The sequence below is a fragment of the Centroberyx affinis genome, unplaced genomic scaffold (genome assembly GCF_046629955.1).
Source record: "Centroberyx affinis isolate AG114_WGS23_722 - 3 ecotype Tasmania unplaced genomic scaffold, CSIRO-AGI_Caff_v1 ptg006247l_1, whole genome shotgun sequence".
Taxonomy (NCBI): domain Eukaryota; kingdom Metazoa; phylum Chordata; class Actinopteri; order Beryciformes; family Berycidae; genus Centroberyx; species Centroberyx affinis.
In genome coordinates, this window is record NW_027283179.1 from 110,844 (window position 1) to 125,587 (window position 14,744).

At 40.7% G+C, this 14,744-nt stretch overlaps 1 pseudogene; it reads left to right on the forward strand.

Moving 5' to 3' along the window:
- Positions 1 to 6,198: 6,198 nt before the first annotated feature.
- LOC139638292 (sodium channel and clathrin linker 1 pseudogene) lies at positions 6,199 to 7,967 on the forward strand (annotated as a pseudogene).
- The last annotated feature ends 6,777 nt before the right edge of the window (positions 7,968 to 14,744 follow it).

Below are 14,744 nucleotides of genomic sequence, written 5' to 3' on the forward strand. Positions count from 1 at the left end.
ACAACAGTAAACCTGCAGTATGTGTTTTTACTGGTGATTCTGATCATTTCAGTGGAAAGGAAATCAATGCTCCAGCAACCACACTAGATGTACCACTGTAAATGCACATTTCAGAGGAGGAAAAGGCTACAATCTCAACGTCCAATAATGGAACAAGTGACCAAGGATAAGATAACTTGTAATGGTATTTATTGAGATCACCTGTGGAGTTTATTTATTCCCACCTCTGTATAATTGGTATGCTCTATTGTCCATCCCTCTGACGTTCGCTGAAACTCCCGGCCATTTCCGTCCAGACTGACTGGAGCTCTATGGAGGGTGCTCTGGCTCTTTGTCGCCCTCTGGTGGCTGTATCGAAGCACTGACACCAATGAGCCTTATACCATTCTCTTCCTGACTCAGACGAAACTGGGGATACCTCACACAGCACTGAGGGGGCCCTTGCATTCTCCATTAATCTGCCTGTATAGCATGGAGCTCTTCAGTCATATGTGAATATTGATAATAATCATTGTGTTTATTACTATTTCAATGTTTTTGGTAGATGTATGTTATTTGTAACATGGCTATATGGAAATAAATTGTGTTTTGAAGTAAAACTCCCAGTAAACGGTCAACATGGACACAGTAAACCTGGCCAAAACATGGAGACCGCCTGAGTATATTTTTATAAATTGTATCATAAATGTTGTATTTTAGTGTATTTTCATCAAATTTACAGTTACAGTTGCAGTCAAAGAGTAGGAGAAGACATTCAGTTGCATCATTATCCATGGGATCTTGGTTATAATGGTGATATTGCCTTAAAATGTAGAATTATATACTAGGTGAGGATGAAAATCTCATTTATCTCCTTTATTGCGTCTCCATTTACTCTGGAATGGTAATAGATATAGGTTTACTTACAATGGATCCTTAGCTTCTTACCTATCAAAGGAGACCAGAAATATGCATATAGGCCTTATGGTTGTGGAGCTATTCCTGATTCATTTGGGGTCTATTATTTTAGGCGTTTTTTCCTAGGGCTAGAGCTTAACAGGTTAATAGATCATCTTCCATCGTGATTTTTCATAACTGGGGTTAATTAATAAATATTTGATGTTATGTTATTATCACATATGGTAATAGGTGTTATGTAAAATGTATCAAAGCTACATTTAATAGAACTCGTATCTTGATGTCTTGAATTTAGGCTATAAAATTCAAAGAAATTAAAGAATACAGTGCATCCGTCATGCTTTTCATTCATGCTTCCTCTAATTGGTTATTCTTACGGTATCTAGTTGGCAGCAAGTTTCATCCTTTAATGATATGGCAATTAATATTGCCTACATGAATATCACAGATACTAGATGTTCTCAGAAAATTCTAACATTCTAAGGTATACATTTCTAAAAAAAAAAAAAATCAGAAAGTTGTACTTCTATGATGTACTTGTGAGAAGTGTTTGGGGAAACAACATGCTCTAATGATTTACCGAATTGTACATTTTGTTTTTGTTGTGCCTCTGATGCAGAGTCCAGTCACAAGCAATTCTTTTAAGAAGTAATCATAACTACTCAAATTCCATGAGCGTTTTAAGATATACTGTGTTCACTACTAGGGGTGTAAAAAACGATTAAAAATGTTGAGGACCACACCTCTGTTTTCGGAAGTATGACCACCAGCTTTCGATTCGTTGATTTGCCATTGAGGAGCCATACATATGATTGGCAGCCCCAGCAAAACCATCAGTGTGTGATGATCTTAAGGCACACTGGATTGCCACCATTGTGCCGTTTTCAGTGCCACAGTCCGTGCGAAGCCGCATTGGTATGATTCCACATTCTGAGACACAATGCAGATAGTTTTGAGCAATGACCCCAGGGTCATTGCTGCTTGCTCCACACACCAACCACAGTACTTTGTGGGAGTAGCCATCTATACAGCCACTAATGGCCAAACCGTATGGTTTTAATTTGTCATAACCGTCAACATGCCAGACATGGTTTGGTCCATGGGAGCTGTAAACTCTTCTTACAAATCTTCGTCTTGCACAAAGTTGAACTCCTGAGGGATCAAGCTCTCCCATCAAAGCCATGACATCATCCCTTCTCACTGTCAGAGAGTACTTCTGGCACAATGTCTGCCACATCGAACGGTAGCCATAATGCTGGCCTGGTCCCTTCAGCCCTTCTTGTATGGCAGCACGTACAGTAGCAAGAGGAGAGTAATTTTTTTGCCTGGACAATGAGAAACTTTTCAATTTACTCTTTAGAGAGCGAAGGCTCATTTTAACATTGTGAGTCGTTGCCAGGAAATCCAAAATTTCATCGTAGCTGTAGCCATCATGGAAGTACTTTCGAATCAGATCCTCTTCTGTGGGGCTGTCCGATGCTGACCCTGACAAACATAAAGGGAGAAAAAGATAAAGAGACTAAATTTTCGGCAAGGACAGGCTGCAGCACATCATCCGGTCTGCAGAGAAGACCTTCAGCTGCAGTCTGCCATCTCTTCAGGACCTGTATGCCTCAAGGACCAGGAGGCGTGCAGGAAAAATTATGGCAGACCCCTCCCACCCTGGACAGCATCTGTTTGAACCCCTTCCCTCTGGTAAGAGGTTGAGGTCTATCAAGACCAAAACCTCACGCCATAAGAGCAGTTTCTGCCCCATGGCAGTGGGACTCACAAACACTCTCCCTGCCCCCCACTGACTCAAAATCTGATTCTGATTTATTATTTAATTCTATGAACCGAGAACTAATATAAAATTATTATATAATATATATTATTATATAAATTATTAGAAGCTGTTAAAAGTCTGTAATAAATTAGTCTACAATCTAATCGTGACCTCTATTTTACATAAACAAAAGTTCAGAAAAGTAGGCCTCCATATTGATAACTATTGTATCTCGCTACTAATTAGTATTCCCAACAGTGTGGTGTGTTGAACCCTTATACTCTGCAAACAAACACAAATACATACAATCAAGTCTACTTACTGTTGTCTTCAGCTTCTGCCAAAAACTACATTTTTGCCACATGAGCCACAGAAGACTTGATCAGTCCCCAGATCTTGGCCACAGAAAGGACAAAACATGGCAGCCTGGAAAGATAGACATTGATATGGTGAATCCATTTAATCAAAAATTATATAATTAGTGATCATCACTAAATAAAGAGAAAGGTTACATCAGAGGAATTGGACATTTTGTGTATGTGTTTAGTTTCTGCTGCTCTTCTGCACAGTAAATTTCACTGAGTAATTTTTACTCAAATTGAATAAAATTTTACTATAAAAATATAACATTTGGTCCCAGTCTAAATAGAGTAAATTTTACTCTTATTGCAGAGTTAATTTTTCAGTTATTTCTACTCTATTCAGTGTTTATATTTAACTCTACGTGATGATAATTTACTCTATGTAGCATAAAATGAAAACAACTCTATTGCCATTTGACTCAATATAGAATTGTATTTCACTCTATATAGTTATATTTCACTAAATATAGTTGTATTTCACTCAATATAGAATTGTATTTCAGTCAATACAGTTGTATTTCACTCAATATAGAATTGCGTTTCACTCAATATAGTTATATTTCACTAAATATAGAGTTGTATTTCACTCAATATAGAGTTGCATTTCACTCAATATAGAATTGTATATTATCAGTGAAGAGTGGCATTTGTACAGTGCGTAGTGTTTATCAACATATTAAGAGTTTATTTTCAGAGTGATTTTTACTCAGTTCCGTGTTGAAATATAAAACTGTCTCATGTTTTACTCGGTTTAGTGTTTTATTTATCTCTGATGTGTGTTAAAATCATGTTAAAAATCATGCTAACTTACTCTGGAAGGTTATCTTTAAACTCAACAAGGTCACTAAATCAGAAATCAGTATTTAACCAAGCACACTTTATTCTTAAAATGTAAGAAATGTGCAATACATCAAAACACTGATGTTTAACCATTTTTCCACAAAATCATTTTAAGAAAAATAAAATTGTGGCCTCTGTAAAATGAAAAATAAAAATTTGGCCTCCGTTCACCCTTTAATAATACATGTAAATAAAAATAAAAAAGCCAATATTGCAATACAATACATCTGGGTTTTAAAGAGCTTACTGTGAAGAATTTTTTAAATCACAGGAAACAGTTATGGGACAATAAACAAACTTGAATCATCACAACTGTATGACATCTGTATATCAAAAAGATAGACAGATTCTTTTGAAAGTGTCTTTCAAGAAACAAAGTCCGTGGATCAACTTCAAGTGCTTTGTCAGGGAATTAGCATTTGCGTGGGGGCTTTTGCAAATAAAACACAACATCTCAGTATCAACTCAATGCAACATCCGAGCCCTCAACTCTGCAACCCTAGGATTCACCTTAGTGGTACCGACATCAATTTCATAAATGGTGGTTTGCAAGAAGTTGTACACATTTACCAGATCTTGGTTGTACGAGGTACCGAAGACAAAATGAGCTTTGAAAAGCTCATCAAAACAGGCGAGAGAGTCTGGTGACTTACAAGGTATTGCATTGTTTGTCAATCACAATGAAGTACTTGTGAATCACACTCCTCTGGGTCCCCACAGCAAGCAGATAGGGTTGAAGGCTTTCCATGATGCTGTCCAGATGCCCCTGGATGCTGGTCCCAGTCCGTGACACGAGAACTTCATTAGTCCGCTATTAAAATGAGTCACGGTTCGCAAACAGTTTGAGAAAATGTCTTTAAATTACAGATAAACATGAGCTTACCATTTGACCATAATCTTAAAAATGGTTAATAGGATTAGGAATGGGGACAGAACAGTGATCTTTCTTCTAATTTCATTGAACTGTAACCTCACCTTGATGAACTTCACAAGATGGTCACTGGCTTGTCTGGCTGAGAGCTTTCCTGGTCTCTTGCGGCCATGAGGTGACGGTGGCAGAAGGTGGACAAGGACCAAAATGGATGACATGTCACGGTCCCATCCTGAAAATACAAGTAAAAATTCCTAAACAAATTTTCACTGAAAGCTAACAGTCATTCCGTTTTGCTTTCAAAAACAATTCTCCCTTTTATTCCAGCGTACCATTTTCCACTTCTGTTGTGGATTCAGCATTTTGAACCAGGTCTTGAAGGTCACCTGTCTGTGTGAGGCCACGGCTTTGTTCAAGGACTTTCTGCTTGTAGACAGTAGGCCACTTCTCCAGGAACTTTGCAGAGGCAGCATCACCAAACATCAGACTAAAATCCTGCTCAATCTGCAGACAAGATGGAATAAATCAAGACAGAACAGTAAAGATTATGGTGTAGCACTATCGTCATGAGAGATATTACAGCCCTAACCAGGCTATTGTAGAACAGAAAAAAAATGTACTGATAGTTTTAAGGCAAGGCAGTCGAAGATCCACATACCATTCCTGCTATGTCTAGGAATCGTGGAAACGCTGTGAATATTTCAGAGGACTTCACTGGGTCATGAACCATCTTTTAGCGATAAGTGAAGGTCTGCTTCATCTTCCCCTTGACAATTGGCTTCATCAGCTGTATGCCTCATCAGTGCAATGGCCTCGCAACACAGGCTTTCTGTGGTTAGCCAGTTTTCCTCTCTGAAGGGGTCTCTATCAGCTTTTGGACCACCTGTAACAGTGGTGGAACTTTTACCGATTACTGGTTTGTCTGCTCTATACAACTATATGACATTGTGTCCTAAGATATAAGAAACAAGGCTTGGAAACTCTGCAAGGATGGCCATACATGCAGTTATGTCACCAGATGAAAAGTAGGATTCATTTGATTCAGAAACAGAATTAATACTAAGAGCTACTAAAACAGTAAAAGACTAAAAAACATTTGCTTATACAAGAGTTTACATAGAATTATTCTCCCATCATGTGTCATGAATGAGACTTAAAGTCTAACTACAATCAAAATCACATACCTGAGTAATGTTATGCCTCCACTGTGGTAAACTATTTTCATTATAAAAATAAGGAACATTTCAAACACTTCTGTATCACACTGTACGAACACTGAACAAACACTTTCCCAAAAGGCAACAGGTCACAATAGCCTATAAAACTGAAAAGCATCAGTTATGCTATGAAATTGAAAATACAAAATAAATAGAATAATAAAAAATAAACTTGTGCATTAGGAGGAGTGTTACAATTAGTTCCACCTTGGCTATATGCCAATGTAAATGCCAATTGCTTCAGTAATGGTTTTATCCCGTTCTGCTTTTGCGTCTAAAGGCTGCTTGAAAGCAGCGGGGATCAGGATTTGGGCTCCGGTTTGTTTGTTCCTCGTTCCGGTGATCGGCACGTTGTCGCTGACCGGGAACCCGCAGGCGGGTCTTCCAGCTCATTTGAGCTCGCCATAGTGTGACTGACTCGCACGCCAATCAGCTTGTTGTGCTAACCTCAGCACATGCTGCTAACGCGGAACTCGCGCTTGTGAACTTTGGTTCCGCATTACGTGCATCAATCTACATACAGTGTGTTCTGCGTGCGGCTGCATGCATATATTTCACTAGCCAAAGTGGCTAGTAAGAGTGACTGTGTTACACGCCACTGTCGAATTCAACGTCAAGCCCAGCTAGTTTTAGCAGTCAACCCAGTGCAGTGCTCTGTTCAGAGTAAAACACACGTGTTGCACCGACCAGGGTACAAATTTTACTTTTTTGTCCACCTGCAGCTAGTGAATGTTCAAATTTTACCAGCCACTCAATAGATTACCATTGTTTTTTTTTTTGGCTGGTGAGTGAAGCAAATCTACCAGCCACTTGCATATTTTACCAGCATTTGGCTGGTAGCCTAAATGGTGCTAATTTTGTGCCCTGGCACCTACCAAACTGCAGCTAAAAACTGTCCCCCTGCAGTGCTCTGTCCAGAGTAAAACACACGTGTTGCACTTGCTGTCAGTAAAGTCCGCTAGTTCCTGATAATAGCTAATACTGCTCTGTTGAGAATTTAATACGTAATGCCACAGCACCACAGGTGCGGCAGGTGTGGCAGACAACAGCCCAGGAGCTGGACCGCCTCCAGCAGCTGTACCAGAGGACCATGTCTGACGGACAGATCCATGATGCTCAGCGATCAGCTTCTTCAGTTCCAGCAGCACACCCACAAACTCCAAGTGGCCAATCAGAAAATGGAATCAACTAACCAACAGTTCCTGAAGACAGTGACGGAGCAGAGCACAGAGATGGACGGGGTACGCAGCCAGCTCAGGCAGGCGAAGACTGAGCTGAGGACGGCCACAGCCAAAGTAGAAGAGATGACCAAACTGCTACAGAATGTCCAGGACCAGATACAGAGACGGGAGGAAGACACGGCAGAGGCTCAGGGCCGAGAGGAAGCCACAGACAGGAGGCTCCAGCAGCTTCAGTCAGCCTTGAGGCAGCTAGAGGCCAGGCTAAAAGCTGCATCTCAGGAGGCGGAGGCGGTGCGCAGGGAGCAGGCGGTGCGGGAGAGACAGGTGGGCAAGTTCCAGGGGCGCTGCGCCTCCCTCGAGGAGCAGAGGTATGAAGCCCTGGCCACAATCCGTGAGAGCGTTCAGCTGGCCGAGGAGGCTACATTGCAGAAAGACCAGGCCCTGTTAAGAGAGAAGCAAAAGACGGAGGAGTTGGAGAAGACGAAGGAGGCCATCAAGCAGCTGATCCAGGATGCTGTTGTCCGCACCGGGAAATAGGCGGAGAATGTGCGTAAACAGTGCAACGTTCAAATCCTCCGCATGGCCGAGGAGCTGTCCGCCTCGCAACTGGAGCGTGCAGATAAAGAGTCTCAGATTGAGAGGTCCCTGCGAGAGAGGAAATCCGTGGAGGAGGAACTGGAGAAGGTATACAAGGAGGGCAGGGCAGAGCCGGAGTTCAGGAAGATAGATGCTCTCCACCAGAGATGTCTAGATGCAGAGAGGATGAAAGACGACATGGGCATCACTCTGCAGAGTTCCACCTGTAGCCAGGTGGCTACAGGTGGAATGAATTAAAAAACTGAATTGAACTAATTGTTGGTTTATCAATTAAGATTATCCACATCTCAGTCCATATTGGTATTCAAATTGTAATGATTTGTCTGGGTATTGAATTGCTGAGGTTGTAGATTCTTTTTCATGCACCCTTTGTAGGGTTCGACTAAACTTGGACCTATGTTGACCCTGTATAATATTTATAATATTTTGTCAGACTGGCACACCTACTAAAGACTGTCAAACCACTACAAGGGTCAGAGCAGCATTTGCCAGACACCAGCAAATCACATTCTGACCATCACGATGCCGGTTCAGATCGGCTTTCTGTGCTGTGTGAAAGGAGAACTTTAAAAAGCAGATTTTCTTATTACGCAGTCTACATTTTAATGACACGTTACGCTACATCGTGAAGATAGAAACTATGATACGCTATCACGTATGTTTACTGACTTTACCGCTATACTTCCATGGCTTGGACTAGTCCGTGCCTGTAACGTAGAAGATCCTTTTTACTTGATCTCTCTTCCTGGCCTGCAGGACTGGTCTGTAATGGAGCGGTAAATATAACTTCCATTGCCTTAGCGCGGTCTCAAACAAAGGTGTTAAAAAAGTAAACAAAACTTCTTCTATAGTCACCACCATCTTTAACAGCTGAACCGTGTAAACAAATGTAGTATGTGTCCTGTGTTGCTTAGCAGTCACTTACAAAAGCATTAGTGATTTGTGTGTGAAAGGATGCAAGCCATCATTATCTCTGTTTATAACAAACATATTTGTATTTATCATGTTATCTTGTTAATACAATACAAGTTAAAATAATTAGGGTTCCCGCAGTTAGCTGATGTAGGCATAGGCTACTTTTAAAGGTCCCAGACCATTTCATAATGACAAATGCCGGTACAGCCCATGTGTAGAAAATTGAACTGGTGTAAGCTTACATACCGTATCAAACCGCTTAAACCGGCCCAACTCTAGCAATCACATCAAGTACTTTACACTATCAGATAAATGCATTCAATAAGTAATACCACCCCAAGCAAAAGATAAAAATACATTGTGACAAAACCATTTATGCATTTTCAAGACAAAACATACCTCATAAGACAGCAAAGATGTTGTTGATTTTTCTTCCAACTACTCCTCTGGCCTGCAGAAGATCTTCACCAGCATATCCGAATGCTGGTCCAGTTCCCCAAAGAACGTCGACTGCAGTGGAACCGTAGTAATCCACATGAACTCAGCATTTATCTGCAAAGACATAACTAGCTACCATCAGAACAATGACATCACGTCCTGTGCATTGATAGAAGTCTTGGTAGCCTCAACAAGTGACTGACAACTAGGCAAGACCACATGACACTTTGGATCAGAAATAGACTGCACTGAGGCTGTCGTGGGGTCGCTCACTGCAGCACCAGTCTTCATTTCTCACTCCTTGATGACAACTGCAATACAACCTAAACAGCTTGATTTTGGAACTGTATTATATCAAAACCACTTGAACCACCTCCAAAATAATAACTGTTAGACACAGTGTCGCACAGTGCCCAAAATTATAAAGCCTTTGCCACAATGACCAATCTCTAACTTAGAAAAAAATCACATTACAAATATATCTAAAGGATTTTGTACTCGCTGTCTGTGTAGATGGCTCATTAGCAACTTGTTAGCTCGTGATCTGGATGAGGAAAAGGCTCAAACTTTGAAACTCGAATGCATTCAAAATGCTACTCAGCATTTAAGTATTAACTAGACCTACATATCTATTCTATCTATTTAAAAGGACGTTAAATAAAGTATTTTTGTTCATTCACATCTCGTTCTGTCACTGCAATGCAGTAGCCCCCTTCAGTTACTTGCAACTAACGTTACATAAACCCGACATTTGACTAGCTAGCTGCCGAACGGGCTAGGCTGTCTAAAGCTAACATTTGCTCAAATTAGCTGACGTTAGCTAGCTTCAGTGTCTGCCATGTGGAAAATAACTACAGACGGAGAAAATCCCACCGGCCACCAATGTCGTTGGCGTTTTCAGAGAATCAGTTTTCAACTAACCTTCAAGTATTTAAACTAAAAACAACCGAATTACTGCTACAGTAACATTAGCTGTCAGCTCATTCATTCGGTTTATACTCATTAAGAATCGTTTTTTGCCAGCAAGTGTAGGCCTACCAAAGCAATCTAGCAGCAAAAATAATGTGATGAGGCCATTTGAAACTAAGTTTTATCAAACTACTTCATGATTTAAAATAAAGAGTAGCAGGCAACGTCCTATTTGGCGCCTGTAATCTTTCAAACAGCCGCCGCCCAGACTTCTGACATGCGCAGTAGACGGTCGCCGGTGGCCAACTAAAATCTTTCTCTTTAATCCAATTTCTTTGACTGTCATTACATGTCCAACCTGTTAAATTTACATTTATCTCATAAATTATACACATGTATGATTACAAACATGTTATCTTTAAAAAAAAAACAAAAAAAACATGATTGTTTTATGCCTAACCAATTAATGCCCATAAGCAGCGCCCAAACACTGACACTGAGATCTAATCTCATTAACTTGAACCCTTTCCTCACTCTGTAGCTCTATGTGCCTCCAAAGTTGCACACATCCATATTCAGTGTCTGTCAAGAAACCAGCTCTAGTATCTAAGACAGGTTGTGGGATGACAGAGATTTAGTTATTTTCCATCTACACCAATGAAAGAAACGCACTATACTATTAAAAACCTAAATACAAATATTTTTATTACTCTGGTTGTGCTGTAGTAGAGAGATGATTTTGGAATAACCCATTAAAGCTCTGCTGGGAAGATAATCAAACATTGTCTGGTTTAAATCAGGATATGGGAAGGAGAGTCAACACAGCTGATGGAGTTTCATCATGCAGTGTTGGTGTTTATGGAATCATATGGCATCATAATGGGTTAATTCAGTACTGCATTGGTAAGGGTCAAGAGTCAATACAACTGATGGAGTTCCATCTGCAGAGTTGGTGTTTATGGAATCATATGACATCATAATGGGCCAGACCAGATAAATACACACGCAGGTCAAAAAACAGCCACAGTATCTCTGGACTCTGGAACGGTAAGTACTCCTCTAAATTTGCTAGTAGCAGTAGCAGTAGCAGTAGTGGTAGTATTTTAGTGAATATATTAGATGTGTAACTGCGTAAGTCAGTATTATGTAATTCAGTTGCAAATATTTTATAAGCCCCATAGTGAATGTTAGGAATTATTGTTTGTTTTTTGAGAGTCTTGTAATGTGTGAAGTATAACTACACCATACTGCCTTTGGCCAAACGATATGCAAATGATATATACACTAACAGAGTGTTATTTGTAGCTTGTTCAGGATGCACAGTTCTAACAAGTGTATTGATTATAGAAATACAGCTCAGTTGAGTTTGGTTAACCAAAATGAAAGAATTTGCTCTATTATGCTTATTTCAAAGCATAGCAATGTACTATGAATGGCTAATAATAAATAAATGATGTTGAAATATTAATGTATTTACTGTGTGTTTGTAACTGCAGAGACAGGCATTAACAACAGACAACAAACAACAGAAACAGACATTACAAAGGTGAATTGTGAGACGAGGACAGGCTCTTCAGAGAAGTCCTCGCCCTCAGTGACCCCGTACAATCCAGCTCAGGAGACAGTCGAGATGAGTGGGACATCTCCGTCTCCAGCTGGGATTCCCCCTGCTGGGCCAGGCACCATCCCGACAAATAATTTCATCCCGGGATCTGGAGCCCCGCAGCACGACACCTACAGCCCTGCATTCCTGTCAAACTTTTACGAAGGCTTGAGACGTCAGGTGGCTAATGCTTCCATCACTTCGGCGGCCAACAGAGCTCGACGCCAACCGTTCCCTGCTCCTGTTGCGAACCATCAGTAAGTTCAAGTTCAAGTTTATTTCTATAGCCCTTTATCACATGCGTGTCTCATAGGACAGAGAATGAGCCTAACTACATCTAACTGATCAACAATCAACCAGAGAACAGAATGATATAGGACAAAGATCAGGAGTAGCACAATACACACAAAAGCAAGAAATAACAGCCTAGCTATTCTACATAACCTACTGTAACCCAGTGGTTCTCAATGTGGGGTCCGGGGACCACCAGGGATCCTTGAGAGGGTTCCAGGGGGTCCCCAGCAAATTGATGAATTGTTAAACTTCACCATTATTTCATTTACAGGAAGTTAACACAATTAGAAAATGTAGAAGAATGATTGTTTTGATCATAGTTTCACTGTTATCTCTCTACCTACAATACAAATAGTCATGGGATTCTGGACAAAATCATATCTAGCAATACAAATATTCTCTGATTTGGGTCCAAGAGACAAAACCTCATCAAATGGGGGTCTGGGGCCCTAATGTGGACTAAATTAGGGGTCCTTGATATGAAAAAGGTTGAGAACCACTGACCTAACCTACCCAGCACCACCAGCCTTAGACCCTCATTGCATGCAAGGAAGTATAGTGTTGTGTAGCTGTCTACTAAGATATAATAGATTGCTTGCTAGCTTTGGTTTTTGGCCGTTTTATTGACAGTAAATTCTGCTGTCTACTTTGCTTACTGTTAAGTGTAAAATGACAATCATTTAAAGAGAAAACACAGGCTGTTTTTCTGCTCAGAGTATTCACAGGTGATAAAACTGCTGTTGCTCTGGTTTGAAATGTGTGGCTAATGACCGTATACTGTGACTTTATCTCTTGCCAGGCTGACAGAGAGAGACAGGAAAATTAACAACAGACAAGAAACAACAGAAACAGACATTACAAAGGTGAATTGTGAGGCGAGGACAGGCTCTTCAGAGAAGTCCTCGCCCTCAGTGACCCTGTACAATCCAGCTCAGGAGACAGTCGAGATGAGTGGGACATCTCCTTCTCCTGCTGGGATTCCCCCTGCTGGGCCAGGCACCATCCCGATAAATAATTTCATCCCGGGGTCTGGAGCCCCGCAGCACGACACCTACAGCCCTGAATTCCTGGCAAACTTTTACGAAGGCTTGAGACGTCAGGTGGCTAATGCTTCCATCACTTCAGCGGCCAACAGAGCTCGACGCCAACCGTTCCCTGCTCCTGTTGCGAACCATCAGTAAGTACAAGTTCAAGTTCAAGTTTATTTCTCTAGCCCTTTATCACATGCGTGTCTCATAGGACAGAGAATGAGCCTAACTACATCTAACTGATCAACAATCAACCAGAGAACAGAATGATATAGGACAAAGATCAGGAGTAGCACAATACACACAAAAGCAAGAAATAACAGCCTAGCTATTCTACATAACCTACTGTAACCCAGTGGTTCTCAATGTGGGGTCCGAGGACCACCAGGGATCCTTGAGAGGGTTCCAGGGGGTCCCCAGCAAATTGATGAATTGTTAAACTTCACCATTATTTCATTTACAGGAAGTTAACACAATTAGAAAATGTAGAAGAATGATTGTTTTGATCATAGTTTCACTGTTATCTCTCTACCTACAATACAAATAGTCATGGGATTCTGGACAAAATCATATCTAGCAATACAAATATTCTCTGATTTGGGTCCAAGAGACAAAACCTCATCAAATGGGGGTCTGGGGCCCTAATGTGGACTAAATTAGGGGTCCTTCATATGAAAAAGGTTGAGAACCACTGACCTAACCTACCCAGCACCACCAGCCTTAGACCCTTATTGCATGCAAGGAAGTATAGTGTTGTGTAGCTGTCTACTAAGATATAATAGATTGCTTGCTAGCTTTGGTTTTTGGCCGTTTTATTGACAGTAAATTCTGCTGTCTACTTTGCTTACTGTTAAGTGTAAAATGACAATCATTTAAAGAGAAAACACAGGCTGTTTTTCTGCTCAGAGTATTCACAGGTGATAAAACTGCTGTTGCTCTGGTTTGAAATGTGTGGCTAATGACCGTATACTGTGACTTTATCTCTTGCCAGGCTGACAGAGAGAGACAGGAAAATTCAGATCCTGACAGACAAGCTGATGTTTGAGAGACAGCACAGCAGTCAACAGATCGTGGCGCTCAGGACCACCATAGAGGATCAGAGCGAAATGATCTTGGAGCTCCAGACTGAGAACGCTCATCTCAGAAGCTTTAAATGTAGGGCTAAGGTCAACAGCAAGATGGCCAGGGAGATCCTGGTTGATCAGAAGGCAGCCCTCCAGGATCTGGAAAGATGGCAGGAGAAGGCCAAGAAATTGGAGAAGGAGCTGAGGACCCGTGAGCGAACAAGCAATTTGGTCAAGTGTTTGAACCAGTTGCTGGTGGGATTGTTTGAGCGATACTTGAGTGAAAACAACAACCACCAGGCCATGGCGGACCTGAGGCTGGAGGTAAGTTTTTATTCAAACAACAGAAATCAATGAGTGCATGAGCTATAAGTTGTTTTAGATTTTTTTTGTTGTTGCAGAAAGTACTGCCCTACAAAGACAACCAGCACGAACAACTTTTCAGTAACATTCAGAAAATACCACACTGGGCAATAATTCAATATTATCGTTTATCGTCTTTCAGTGGAATCATATCGTGATGATATAAAGATATTTTGATATCGTGACACATATTTCTGCTGTCTGAATTGATGATGACAAGCAAATTTTGCTTAAAAACTCTCATAAAATGAGGTATGGTCGGTATATTATTTGAATATTTCTATTTTGTTTGACATCACACCTAACATCACCATCGGGTCGATGAGATGACCATTAATTTGATTATTTAAAGTGATTTTGCATACATGAACCATATCGTGATACATATTGATATTGAGAA